Here is a 13,730-nt window from a genome sequence, read left to right on the forward strand (position 1 = left end):
GGTCTTGGTATCCATGTATCATTTCAAGTCGAGTTATAACCCTTGGTGTGAATGCGTGTGTGGGTGTAAGTAGTTTTCATTACGTTGAGCCTAGGCATACCGTATGTTATGATTACAGGTTCTGGACAGTGAATATAGTTCACATTACACAATATCAAAGATTTTTTTAAGAGGTTTATGTGGAAAGAAATAATCTGAATGCTGAAAACGGGGCTGTTAGGCATTACAATTTTGCAGGGATTTAGCAATTCGATGTAACTTCCCCTTTAGCCATTACTTTCTTATGTTTAAAATGTGCTGCTTCATGGAGATGCCGGGGATTGAACCCGGGACCTCATACATGCGAAGCATGCGCTCTACCACTGAGCTACATCCCCACAGGGAGAAGATCACCCGACGTTCCCGATCGTCTCCGGAAAACACGCCACCCTTTCTCAGAGGTGCTAACAGGCACTGAAGGACAATAGTGGCGTCTTGGAAAGAAGCATCTGTATAATGCAGGTACTCGTTCTTGTTTAAACACAAGTCATTTAAAGATTCACCTCTAGAGGGAGCTCAACCATCAAGGGCCCTCGAAAATGGCATGTGATCCTGGCGATGGCATCACCAGGATTTGCCGATTCAACTTCCCTGTGCTACAGTCTAATGTGGCCGTTGGGGGATGTAGCTCAGTGGTAGAGCGCATGCTTTGCATGTATGAGGCCCCGGGTTCAATCCCCGGCATCTCCAAACGCTTCTTTATGAGCATTTCATGGCACATCAAACTCTGTATAGTTCTCTCTATAGTGCATTTGAAGATGTCTACTGTACATCCGTACACTGGCATCTCCAGACGGACTCTTGACTTCTCTGGAAAAAGGTTCAAACAAAAGAACTAACCTACAGATGCTTTTCCACATCCAAATGCTCATTGAAAAAATCCCAAACAGCAGACCTTCTTAAACAAAAGAAATCCCTCCTTTGCTATTTTCATCCACGGTTGATCGGGTGGTTTAGGCCAACGATGACGTCATCGCTAGGAATTGCCAATTCGACTTCCCTGTTCTACAAAGTAATGCTGCTCAATCGCTGTGGGGATGTAGCTCAGTGGGAGAATGCATGATTTGCAAGAGGCTTCTTTATAGGCTCCTTACTGCACTCCGTACTCCTTACTTGCACTCCGTATAGTTCTCTATGTGATAGGTCAAGTTTGCAGTTAACAAATACACCGTGCATTCTCTCCGTAAGGATGATGAAAACCGTGCATTGCGGTTGTATGTGCTCTCGTCTATTATCACAGAAATCGAAGACTCCCCTATATACTTCACCAAGGCTTTAAATATTCAAGGGGAAATCACAGAGCAAGTAAGAGCTGTACGATGAATACTCAAGTCCTTTTCGCAAGCCTGAGCCTACTGATTGCCCCAACTTGTCTTTTCATCTAATAGCTGTGTGGCAAGCAATATAGCTAGCTGAAGCTCAGGTGTGTGAATTTTGGTGGAGGCTGTTGCCACATTGAATCCACTGTCTGGTTGGAGCAACACAAAGAAATCAGGTCTTGGTATCCATGTATCATTTCAAGTCGAGTTATAACCCTTGGTGTGAATGCGTGTGTGGGTGTAAGTAGTTTTCATTGTGTTGAGCCTAGGCATACCGTATGTTATGATCACAGGTTCTGGACAGTGAATATAGTTCACATTACACAATATCAAAGATTTTTTTAAGAGGTTTATGTGGAAAGAAATAATCTGAATGCTGAAAACGGGGCTGTTAGGCATTACAATTTTGCAGGGATTTAGCAATTCGATGTAACTTCCCCTTTAGCCATTACTTTCTTATGTTTAAAATGTGCTGCTTCATGGAGATGCCGGGGATTGAACCCGGGACCTCATACATGCGAAGCATGCGCTCTACCACTGAGCTACATCCCCACAGGGAGAAGATCACCCGACGTTCCCAATCGTCTCCGGAAAACACGCCACCCTTTCTCAGAGGTGCTAACAGGCACTGAAGGACAATAGTGGCGTCTTGGAAAGAAGCATCTGTATAATGCAGGTACTCGTTCTTGTTTAAACACAAGTCATTTAAAGATTCACCTCTAGAGGGAGCTCAACCATCAAGGGCCCTCGAAAATGGCATGTGATCCTGGCGATGGCATCACCAGGATTTGCCGATTCAACTTCCCTGTGCTACAGTCTAATGTGGCCGTTGGGGGATGTAGCTCAGTGGTAGAGCGCATGCTTTGCATGTATGAGGCCCCGGGTTCAATCCCCGGCATCTCCAAACGCTTCTTTATGAGCATTTCATGGCACATCAAACTCTGTATAGTTCTCTCTATAGTGCATTTGAAGATGTCTACTGTACATCCGTACACTGGCATCTCCAGACGGACTCTTGACTTCTCTGGAAAAAGGTTCAAACAAAAGAACTAACCTACAGATGCTTTTCCACATCCAAATGCTCATTGAAAAAATCCCAAACAGCAGACCTTCTTAAACAAAAGAAATCCCTCCTTTGCTATTTTCATCCACGGTTGATCGGGTGGTTTAGGCCAACGATGACGTCATCGCTAGGAATTGCCAATTCGACTTCCCTGTTCTACAAAGTAATGCTGCTCAATCGCTGTGGGGATGTAGCTCAGTGGGAGAATGCATGATTTGCAAGAGGCTTCTTTATAGGCTCCTTACTGCACTCCGTACTCCTTACTTGCACTCCGTATAGTTCTCTATGTGATAGGTCAAGTTTGCAGTTAACAAATACACCGTGCATTCTCTCCGTAAGGATGATGAAAACCGTGCATTGCGGTTGTATGTGCTCTCGTCTATTATTACAGAAATCGAAGACTCCCCTATATACTTCACCAAGGCTTTAAATATTCAAGGGGAAATCACAGAGCAAGTAAGAGCTGTACGATGAATACTCAAGTCCTTTTCGCAAGCCTGAGCCTACTGATTGCCCCAACTTGTCTTTTCATCTAATAGCTGTGTGGCAAGCAATATAGCTAGCTGAAGCTCAGGTGTGTGAATTTTGGTGGAGGCTGTTGCCACATTGAATCCACTGTCTGGTTGAAGCAACACAAAGAAATCAGGTCTTGGTATCCATGTATCATTTCAAGTCGAGTTATAACCCTTGGTGTGAATGCGTGTGTGGGTGTAAGTAGCTTTCATTACGTTGAGCCTAGGCATACCGTATGTTATGATCACAGGTTCTGGACAGTGAATATAGTTCACATTACACAATATCAAAGATTTTTTAAGAGGTTTATGTGGAAAGAAATAATCTGAATGCTGAAAACGGGGCTGTTAGGCATTACAATTTTGCAGGGATTTAGTAATTCGATGTAACTTCCCCTCTAGCCATTACTTTCTTATGTTTAAAATGTGCTGCTTCATGGAGATGCCGGGGATTGAACCCGGGACCTCATACATGCAAAGCATGCGCTCTACCACTGAGCTCGTCTCCGGAAAACACGCCACCCTTTCTCAGAGGTGCTAACAGGCACTGAAGGACAATAGTGGCGTCTTGGAAAGAAGCATCTGGATAATACAGGTACTCGTTCTTGTTTAAACACAAGTCGTTAAAAGATTCACCTCTAGAGGGAGCTCAACCATCAAGGGCCCTCAAAAATGGCATGTGACCAATAGTAGAGATACGATGGCATCACCAGGATTTGCGGAGTCAACTTCCCTGTGCTACAGTCTAATGTGGCCGTTGGGGGATGTAGCTCAGTGGTAGAGCGCATGCTTTGCATGTATGAGGCCCCGGGTTCAATCCCCGGCATCTCCAAACGCTTCTTTATGAGCGTTTCATGGCACATCAAACTCTGTATAGTTCTTGTTCTGCCTCTGTTAGAGACTGTGGGCAATTTATAATGGACGTTTGCATTGACCAATGTTGTATTTTGTGATACTTTAATGTTCAGTACAAGTTTATTTTCGCCGACCACTAGGTGGCAGTGTGGACTCTTAATTTGAGGTGTTTTCATGAGTGACGCATGTTAGGTAAAAGAAAACGGCAAACTAGCGAAACAGCGAGCTCTAGATACAGCAACCCTTGACATGTTTGTGCCGCACCTTTCTTCTAAATCCTTTTGAAAGCACTGGTTGTAAGTTCATTTGAATCATTATTATGTCCAGTTTATATTGCAGAATTGTATGTTCAGTTTAAGGATGGTGTAATCAACTATGTTGTGATTGCCAATCTCACATTGCACTAGTGATCTGCATGGAGAATGTTTCCAACCAGCGATGTATCTGTGTTTTACTTGCTAAACAGATAAGTTGTTACGGTTAAATAATTTTCTGTATTTCTTTCATTTTATTTACAGTTTTACTCGGTTCATTGGCCATAGAGTGATTGTGTAAACCACACATTGAACTATTAAAGGAGCAAGACGCTCATATCCTGGCTCTTGAACAGAGTTTGGCTTGCTGTTTATTTATATTACACGCTTTGAAAGCAAAACATATAAAGAGAGCAGTACAGTAAAAAACCATGGATCAGCAGGTGCAAGAGGAAGCAAACATGCAAACTGAAGGGAACAGAGGAAAAGAAAGTTCTACAAAGTAATGCTGCTCAATCGCTGTGGGGATGTAGCTCAGTGGGAGAATGCATGATTTGCAAGAGGCTTCTTTATAGGCTCCTTACTGCACTCCGTATAGTTCTCTATGTGATAGGTCAAGTTTGCAGTTAACAAATACACCGTGCATTCTCTCCGTAAGGATGATGAAAACCGTGCATTGCGGTTGTATGTGCTCTCGTCTATTATCACAGAAATCGAAGACTCCCCTATATACTTCACCAAAGCTTTAAATATTCAAGGGGAAATCACAGAGCAAGTAAGGGCTGTACGATGAATACTCAAGTCCTTTTCGCAAGCCTGAGCCTACTGATTGCCCCAACTTGTCTTTTCATCTAATAGCTGTGTGGCAAGCAATATAGCTAGCTGAAGCTCAGGTGTGTGAATTTTGGTGGAGGCTGTTGCCACATTGAATCCACTGTCTGGTTGAAGCAACACAAAGAAATCAGGTCTTGGTATCCATGTATCATTTCAAGTCGAGTTATAACCCTTGGTGTGAATGCGTGTGTGGGTGTAAGTAGTTTTCATTACGTTGAGCCTAGGCATACCGTATGTTATGATCACAGGTTCTGGACAGTGAATATAGTTCACATTACACAATATCAAAGATTTTTTAAGAGGTTTATGTGGAAAGAAATAATCTGAATGCTGAAAACGGGGCTGTTAGGCATTACAATTTTGCAGGGATTTAGTAATTCGATGTAACTTCCCCTCTAGCCATTACTTTCTTATGTTCAAAATGTGCTGCTTCATGGAGATGCCGGGGATTGAACCCGGGACCTCATACATGCAAAGCATGCGCTCTACCACTGAGCTCGTCTCCGGAAAACACGCCACCCTTTCTCAGAGGTGCTAACAGGCACTGAAGGACAATAGTGGCGTCTTGGAAAGAAGCATCTGTATAATACAGGTACTCGTTCTTGTTTAAACACAAGTCGTTAAAAGATTCACCTCTAGAGGGAGCTCAACCATCAAGGGCCCTCGAAAATGGCATGTGACCAATAGTAGAGATACGATGGCATCACCAGGATTTGCGGAGTCAACTTCCCTGTGCTACAGTCTAATGTGGCCGTTGGGGGATGTAGCTCAGTGGTAGAGCGCATGCTTTGCATGTATGAGGCCCCGGGTTCAATCCCCGGCATCTCCAAACGCTTCTTTATGAGCGTTTCATGGCACATCAAACTCTGTATAGTTCTTGTTCTGCCTCTGTTAGAGACTGTGGGCAATTTATAATGGACGTTTGCATTGACCAATGTTGTATTTTGTGATACTTTAATGTTCAGTACAAGTTTATTTTCGCCGACCACTAGGTGGCAGTGTGGACTCTTAATTTGAGGTGTTTTCATGAGTGACGCATGTTAGGTAAAAGAAAACGGCAAACTAGCGAAACAGCGAGCTCTAGATACAGCAACCCTTGACATGTTTGTGCCGCACCTTTCTTCTAAATCCTTTTGAAAGCACTGGTTGTAAGTTCATTTGAATCATTATTATGTCCAGTTTATATTGCAGAATTGTATGTTCAGTTTAAGGATGGTGTAATCAACTATGTTGTGATTGCCAATCTCACATTGCACTAGTGATCTGCATGGAGAATGTTTCCAACCAGCGATGTATCTGTGTTTTACTTGCTAAACAGATAAGTTGTTACGGTTAAATAATTTTCTGTATTTCTTTCATTTTATTTACAGTTTTACTCGGTTCATTGGCCATAGAGTGATTGTGTAAACCACACATTGAACTATTAAAGGAGCAAGACGCTCATATCCTGGCTCTTGAACAGAGTTTGGCTTGCTGTTTATTTATATTACACGCTTTGAAAGCAAAACATATAAAGAGAGCAGTACAGTAAAAAACCATGGATCAGCAGGTGCAAGAGGAAGCAAACATGCAAACTGAAGGGAACAGAGGAAAAGAAAGAGCACCTTCAGAGGTCAGTTCTAAACGCTCATTATCTTCCTCCAAGTCCTCAGTTGCTAGTGCTGCTGCAAAAGCTAGAGCCTCAGCTGAAGCTGCACGTGCCAAGATGGCGTTCGCGAAAAAGACAGCTCGAAATGAAAAAGGAGAAAGCCAGGCTGGAACAAGAAAGAGCTACAGTAGAAGCAAATCTGGAAGCATTGGAATTAGAAAGGGATGCTGCTGCAGCTCTGGCAGAAGCGGAAGTGTTAGAGGCGGCAGCAATCGAACGTGATGACAATCGCAGTGAAATAAGCACACTTTCATCACATGTGATTTCAAAGAGAACGGAGGAATATGTAAAACAGCATAGCTCAGACTTCTCTACACTACCTCTGAATATCTCTTCAGCAATTTGTGCGCAAGAATCAGCTTCACGTTTGATTGATAAGTCTCAGAGCATGAATGCAGCATATGGTGGAGACACAATTACAGTTCAAGAGCGGAACAGATTATACCATAGCGAACATCTACAGAGCACAAGACTGTCAGGGTCCCCATACAATCTGCCTTATTCCCTCCCGAATGCTGAATTTAAAGCATCTCCACATCAAAATCCTGCTTCAAAAAAATGTACGGCCCAATCAGATACACAGTATTTTTCTCAAAGCCAAGCCACGCCTATGTTAGACTTTGCTAAATTCATAGCACGTAGAGAGCTAGTCACTACAGGGCTTACAAAGTTTGACGATAATCCAGAAAACTTCAGAGCCTGGGAGTCTGCATTTGTTAACGCTACACAAGACTTACAGCTGTCAGCTAGTGAAGAGTTAGATTTGTTAGTTAAGTGGCTGGGGAAGGAATCGTCAGATCATGTGAGGAGGATTCGAGCGGTGTATGTTTCTAATCCACAAGCTGCTCTTCAGATGTCGAGGACAAGACTTCATGAATGCTACGCCACCCCGGAAGTGATTGAAAATGCCTTATTTATGCGTCTGGATAACTTTCCACGTCTATCTCCAAAGGACAATGTGAAACTCAGGGAGCTTGCAGACCTACTTATGAAAATACTTGCAGCAAAAGGAGATGTATACTTACCGGGATTAGCTTACCTTGATACCCCTCGCGGTATTACTCCTATTGTGGAGAAGTTACTATCCGGTCTGCAAGAGAAATGGCTGTACGCTGGCTCACGCTTCAAGGAAGAAAACAAGGTCAGTTTCCCTCCATTCTCGTTCTTTACTCATTTCGTTTGCAGTGAAGCTAAAGCAAGGAATGATCCTAGTTTCAAGTTTTCAAATAGTAGCCACACTGTCATCCGAAATGACAGACCCCTTTATAAACATGGTGTTAGTAGAGTTCCTGTATTGGTGCACAAGACAGATGTTTCTAAAAATGATGAGTCTGACTCAGTGAGCTTAAAAGAGACTGTTAAAAAAGACTTGACAAAGTACTGCCCTATTCACAATAAGTCACATCCCCTGTGGAAATGTAGAGCCTTTGGAAAAAAGTCATTGGTAGAACGCAAGACCCTTTTGAAAGAACATAAGAGGTGTTTCAGGTGTTGCTCGCCGAATCATGTAGCCAGGGAATGTCTTGCAGTCCTCAAATGTGCTGAGTGTAATTCTGATAGACATTGCACAGTAATGCATCCAGACATAGCTCTGCCTCTCTTCACACCTCCAATGCGAGAACTAGACACAGACCAACAGGATGTCATTACCCCTGAAGTAATCTCAAAGTGTACAGAAGTCTGTGGAGAAAGTGCTCCAATGCGATCCTGTGCGAAAATGTGCTTGGTGCGTGTCTTTCCTCGAGAACAACGAGAACAAGCTATCAGGATGTATGTCATCATTGATGATCAGAGCAACCGCTCACTAGCTAAAGGAGAATTCTTTCAAATTTTCGGGATCCAAAGTAACCCCTCTCCGTATCTGTTGAGAACATGTGCTGGTTCCATGGAAACAGCTGGAAGGAAAGCGGTTGGCTTCCAAATAGAGACTCTGGATGGTAAGACCTGTCTTGATCTCCCTCCATTGATTGAGTGTAATGAGATAATGGGCAACAGATCTGAAATTCCCACTCCAGAAGTTGCCCTTGCCCATCCACACTTGAAACCTGTAGCACAGTTTATTCCAAAACTAGATCCTAATGCTCAGATCTTAGTGTTACTGGGAAGAGACATGATTTGCGTGCACAAAGTGAGACAATACATCAATGGGCCTCACGATGCACCTTTTGCGCAAAGGTTAGATTTAGGCTGGGTAATTGTAGGTGATGTCTGCATGGAGAGAGCCCATAAGCCGATGGTGAGTCTTCAAAACTCACATCCTGGACAATGGCCGCCCATCAGTTCTCACTCCATGCCAGAATCACATCAAAGTGAAGGAGAAATTGTGCCATGGCGGGGAGCATAAGTCTGGTGGTTTTTCCCATGCATTCAATCACGGTACTGAATGTGTGCAAGCCGAAGACAAACTTGGACTCAAGGTATTTGACAGGACCAAGAATGACGATAAACCTGCCATGTCTTTCGAGGATGAGTCCTTCTTAAAGATTATGCAAGCAGAGTTCCATCAGGACAAACAGAAAAACTGGGTCGCTCCTCTGCCATTCAGGTCGCCTAGACCATTACTTCCAAATAATCGGGAACAAGCTTTGTCTCGCCTTAATTCTTTGCGTCGCACGCTGAGTAGAAACCCTGAGATGAAGCAACAGTTTTCTGCCTTTATGGAAAAACTCTTCCAAAACCACCATGCAGAAAGAGCACCACCTATCTACAAGGATAAAGAGTGTTGGTACTTGCCCATCTTCGGAGTGTATCATCCACAAAAGCCGGGCCAAATACGGGTGGTATTTGATTCCAGTGCGCAATACCAAGGTATTTCTTTAAACAACGTGCTCCTTTCAGGCCCTGACTTAAACAATTCACTGTTGGGTGTGTTGCTACGGTTCAGGAAGAATTGCATTGCATTTATGGCGGACATCCAACAGATGTTCTATGGGTTCCTGGTGAAAGAGGACCACAGAAACTATTTGAGATTCCTCTGGTACTGCGATGGCAACTTCAACAAGGAGGTGGTGGACTACCGTATGAGGGTACATGTTTTTGGAAACAGCCCTTCTCCATCAGTGGCTTTATATGGTCTACGGTTAGCGGCAAAGCGAGGTGAACAAGAGTACCGAACTGATACTTCACACTTTGTTAACAGGCACTTCTATGTGGACGACGGCCTCGTGTCCCTTTCCACAGAAACTGAATTTTGGAAATGAGAGTTGGCCTGCACAAAGAAGTTTGGGTTTGTACTGGGACATAAAAACAGATTTGTTTTCTAACACTCCATACACTGAGCTGTGTGTCTTTTCAGATGCCTCGAGTTGGGCCATAGGAGCTGTGGCTTACCTCAGAGCTCTGACTGATGAAGGCGAAGTCAAAGTGGGATTTGTGCTGGGCAAAGCAAAGTTGTCACCTCGTCCTGAGCCTTCTATCCCTCGCCTGGAGCTATGCGGTGCAGTGCTGGCTGTAGAGATGGCTGAACACATTCTCGATGAGCTAGACCACAAGCCAAATGCTGTGAGATTCTTCTGTGATAGCAAAGTGGTCTTAGGATATATTTACAATCAGTCCAGACGCTTCTTTGTTTATGTGCACAACCGTGTTCAGCGGATACGTCAGTCAACTTCTCCAGACCAGTGGAGTTATGTGCCTACGGTTCAGAATCCAGCTGACTTAGCGACAAGATCTGTGATTACGTCACAGCAGTTCTCTCTATAGTGCATTTGAAGATGTCTACTGTACATCCGTACACTGGCATCTCCAGACGGACTCTTGACTTCTCTGGAAAAAAGTTCAAACAAAAGAACTAACCTACAGATGCTTTTCCACATCCAAATGCTCATTGGAAAAAATCCCAAACAGCAGACCTCCTTAAACAAAAGAAATCCCTCCTTTGCTATTTTCATCCACGGTTGATCGGGTGGTTTAGGCCAACGATGACGTCATCGCTAGGAATTGCCAATTCGACTTCCCTGTTTTACAAAGTAATGCTGCTCAATCGCTGTGGGGATGTAGCTCAGTGGGAGAATGCATAATTTGCATGTACGAGGCCCCGGAGTCAATCCTTGGCATCTCCAAGAGGCTTCTTTATAGGCTCCTTACTGCACGTTGCACTCCGTATAGTTCTCTATGTGATAGGTCAAGTTTGCAGTTAACAAATACACCGTGCATTCTCTCCGTAAGGATGATGAAAACCGTGCATTGCGGTTGCATGTGCTCTGGTCTATTATCACAGAAATCGAAGACTCCCTTATATACTTCACCAAGGCTTTAAATATTCAAGGGGAAATCACAGAGCAAGTAAGGGCTGTACGATGAATACTCAAGTCCTTTTCGCAAGCCTGAGCCTACCGATTGCCCCAACTTGTCTTTTCATCTAATAGCTGTGTGGCAAGCAATATAACTAGCTGAAGCTCAGGTGTGTGAATTTTGGTGGAGGCTGTTGCCACATTGAATCCACTGTCTGGTTGGAGCAACACAAAGAAATCAGGTCTTGGTATCCATGTATCATTTCAACTCGAGTTATAACCCTTGGTGTGAATGTGTGTGTGGGTGTAAGTAGCTTTCATTACGTTGAGCCTAGGGATACCGTATGTTATGATCACAGGTTCTGGACAGTGAATATAGTTCACATTACACAATATCAAAGATTTTTTTAAGAGGTTTATGTGGAAAGAAATTATCTGAATGCTGAAAACGGGGCTGTTAGGCATTACAATTTTGCAGGGATTTAGTAATTTGATGTAATTTCCCCTTTAGCCATTACTTTCTTATGTTTAAAATGTTTGAAATTTTGACCACTGCAATTTATTGTGGTTGTATATTTCAAGTGAAAATGTAATTTAAGCATTTAAAATTAATCTTACAAATTCAGGTAGACAAAATTCAGGTCTTCACATCCGGGATATCAAAGGAAGGGCAGTGGAGTGCCGATTGCTGCTGTTTGTGCTGCAATGTACTTTAAAGTGTGCTTCCTGTGCAGTCTAATTCTCAGAAACTACTTACCGATCAGAACGCAGCACTCTTAACTAACAGGCTGGGTTGCCAGTTGCTCAATAAACGGTTAAAATGACTCCTCTGCCGTAAACGCTATATTCAAAGCAAATTCCAGATATCCAGCAGCATCAGAGACAATAACAGTAAGACTAAGTAAGGTTATAGACTGCACACTGTATATCTTACATACAGTCAGTATACACAGGGTAATGTGAGAACTGACCAGAGTTACTAGTGCAGTGATGGACAAAAACTACAAGATATATACCCAGCAAAAAAAGAAACGTCCCTTTGTGTGATATTCGGATGTACCGATCCTGTGCAGGTGTTGTTACACGTGGTCTTCCACTGCGAGGATGATCAGCTGTCCTTCCTGTCTCCTTGTAGCGCTGTCTTAGGCGTCTGACAGTGCGGACATGGCAATTTATTGCCCTAGCCACATCAGCAGTCCTCATGCCTCCCTGCAGCATGCCTAATGCACGTTCACGCAGATGAGCAGGGACCCTGGGCATCTTTCTTTGGGTGTTTTTCACAGTTGGTAGACAAGTCTCTTTAGTGTCCTGCGTTTTTAGAACTGTTACCTTAAATGCCTGCTTTCTGTAAGCTGTTAAGATCTTAACGACCATTCCACAGGTGCATGTTAATTAATTGATTATGGTTAATTAAACATGCATGGAAAACATTGTTTAAAACCTTTACAATAAGATCTGTAAAGTTATTTGGATTTTTACAACATTATTGTTGAAATACACAGTCCTGAAAAAGGGACGTTTCTTTTTTCGCTGAGTATATATACTACTAACTGCTCAAACAACTACATAAAGACTTATGACCTCATACTAAATATTAAATTGAAATGTTTTAATTGCGTTGCATAAAAGAATTTGTGACAAAAAATTTTTTTTTTATTTTTTTATTTTAATCAGACATTAAACCGTACTATTCACAATTTACGTTTTTCTTAATTACAAAGTTTTTATGGTTACCTTTATTTATAAGCAATATAAATTTAACAAAGTGTAAACAGCATGTATGTTGTTGCTGCTGCTGAGGAAATTAATCCCATCTGGTTACTGAATGTGACTGTACATTACAAAGCGCAGGGGCGGGAAACCCATCGCTCTCGCGTGTAAATGAAAGAGCGCTGGCTTTGCTTTGAATATAGCGTTTACGGCAGAGGGGTAATCTTAAGGCGTGTGCTTAATGTTGAACAACAGCTGGTGCAACAGCGCGAGCGTTGCGTTTTACATGCTCCTGCACACCCAACCTGGAACTATGTGTCGTCCTTTTCACCTTCCTCTAGAGGTGCATCATCCACCTTCATCATCAGCACTGTTTATATTCCACCACAAGCGGACACGGACACTGCCTTATGCGAGCTGCATGAGGCACTCACACAACACCAGACACAGCATCGGGACCAAACTTTTATCAGAACATCACCTGCCCCACCAGGGGCGAAAGGACACTGGACCACTGCTACACTACAGTCAAGGACAGCTACAAGGCCCCATCTTGTCCACCGTTTGGGAAATCCGACCATGCCGCCATCTTCCTCACGCCAAAATACAAACAAAGGCTGAAACAGGAAGTTCCGGTTCCAGACTGGGGCATGTTCCGTAACAGCTTTGATGACCTCAGCGCATTTACAGAAGCGGTTGTGGGATTCATTAAGAAACTAGCGGATGAAAGTACAGAAACAAACACAGAAATACAAAATAACCAAACTAAGGTCAAACATCCCAACTCCCCATTTGCCAGACATATATATATACAATGCATACATACAGAAGCCCAAAAAGGGATGGAAACAAACAGTGTATTATAAGCCTAGGGTAGCATATCCTAATGAAGATTCCCCGTTCTGTTACTTTTTCTTTGTCACATTACTGCCTTATCTGTCGGGTCTTGAACCATTGCAAGCGATGAACAATTTTAAACTGTATCACAGCATGCCAAAGACAGAAGGATGACGAAAAAAATTCCTTTTATTATATTGTGCCAAATTTCTTCTGAAATAGGTTCCTCCAAATCTGTTTCCCATTTATTTTTAAGCAAATCAAGTGACTCTAGATTATGCCTATTAAGTAATTCAAATATCCTACTTACATTTTGTTTTCCGATTGATTTATATTCAAAAATTGAGTCTAATAGAGAAGTAGGAGGCCATGATGGAAAGCAATTAGAGTTCAACGCTACAAAGCTCCGAAGCTGCAGATATCTATA

The 13,730-nt window shown here is 42.9% G+C and overlaps 8 non-coding genes across 8 annotated transcripts; 4 read left to right on the top strand and 4 right to left on the bottom strand.

The window, feature by feature from the left end:
* Positions 1–305: 305 nt before the first annotated feature.
* On the bottom strand, positions 306–377 carry trnaa-cgc (transfer RNA alanine (anticodon CGC)). The gene has a single exon. It is a non-coding gene; the product is annotated as a tRNA-Ala (tRNA).
* A 280-nt stretch (positions 378–657) lies between these two features.
* On the top strand, positions 658–729 carry trnaa-ugc (transfer RNA alanine (anticodon UGC)). Its single transcript has one exon. It is a non-coding gene; the product is annotated as a tRNA-Ala (tRNA).
* A 1,109-nt stretch (positions 730–1,838) lies between these two features.
* On the bottom strand, positions 1,839–1,910 carry trnaa-cgc (transfer RNA alanine (anticodon CGC)). The gene has a single exon. It is a non-coding gene; the product is annotated as a tRNA-Ala (tRNA).
* A 280-nt stretch (positions 1,911–2,190) lies between these two features.
* trnaa-ugc (transfer RNA alanine (anticodon UGC)) lies at positions 2,191–2,262 on the top strand. Its single transcript has one exon. It is a non-coding gene; the product is annotated as a tRNA-Ala (tRNA).
* A 1,108-nt stretch (positions 2,263–3,370) lies between these two features.
* On the bottom strand, positions 3,371–3,435 carry trnaa-ugc (transfer RNA alanine (anticodon UGC)). Its single transcript has one exon. It is a non-coding gene; the product is annotated as a tRNA-Ala (tRNA).
* Positions 3,436–3,693: 258 nt separating this feature from the next.
* Positions 3,694–3,765, top strand: trnaa-ugc (transfer RNA alanine (anticodon UGC)). Its single transcript has one exon. It is a non-coding gene; the product is annotated as a tRNA-Ala (tRNA).
* A 1,545-nt stretch (positions 3,766–5,310) lies between these two features.
* trnaa-ugc (transfer RNA alanine (anticodon UGC)) lies at positions 5,311–5,375 on the bottom strand. Its single transcript has one exon. It is a non-coding gene; the product is annotated as a tRNA-Ala (tRNA).
* Positions 5,376–5,633: 258 nt separating this feature from the next.
* On the top strand, positions 5,634–5,705 carry trnaa-ugc (transfer RNA alanine (anticodon UGC)). The gene has a single exon. It is a non-coding gene; the product is annotated as a tRNA-Ala (tRNA).
* Positions 5,706–13,730: the final 8,025 nt, after the last annotated feature.

This window comes from Clarias gariepinus, chromosome 12 (genome assembly GCF_024256425.1).
Source record: "Clarias gariepinus isolate MV-2021 ecotype Netherlands chromosome 12, CGAR_prim_01v2, whole genome shotgun sequence".
NCBI lineage: Eukaryota > Metazoa > Chordata > Actinopteri > Siluriformes > Clariidae > Clarias > Clarias gariepinus.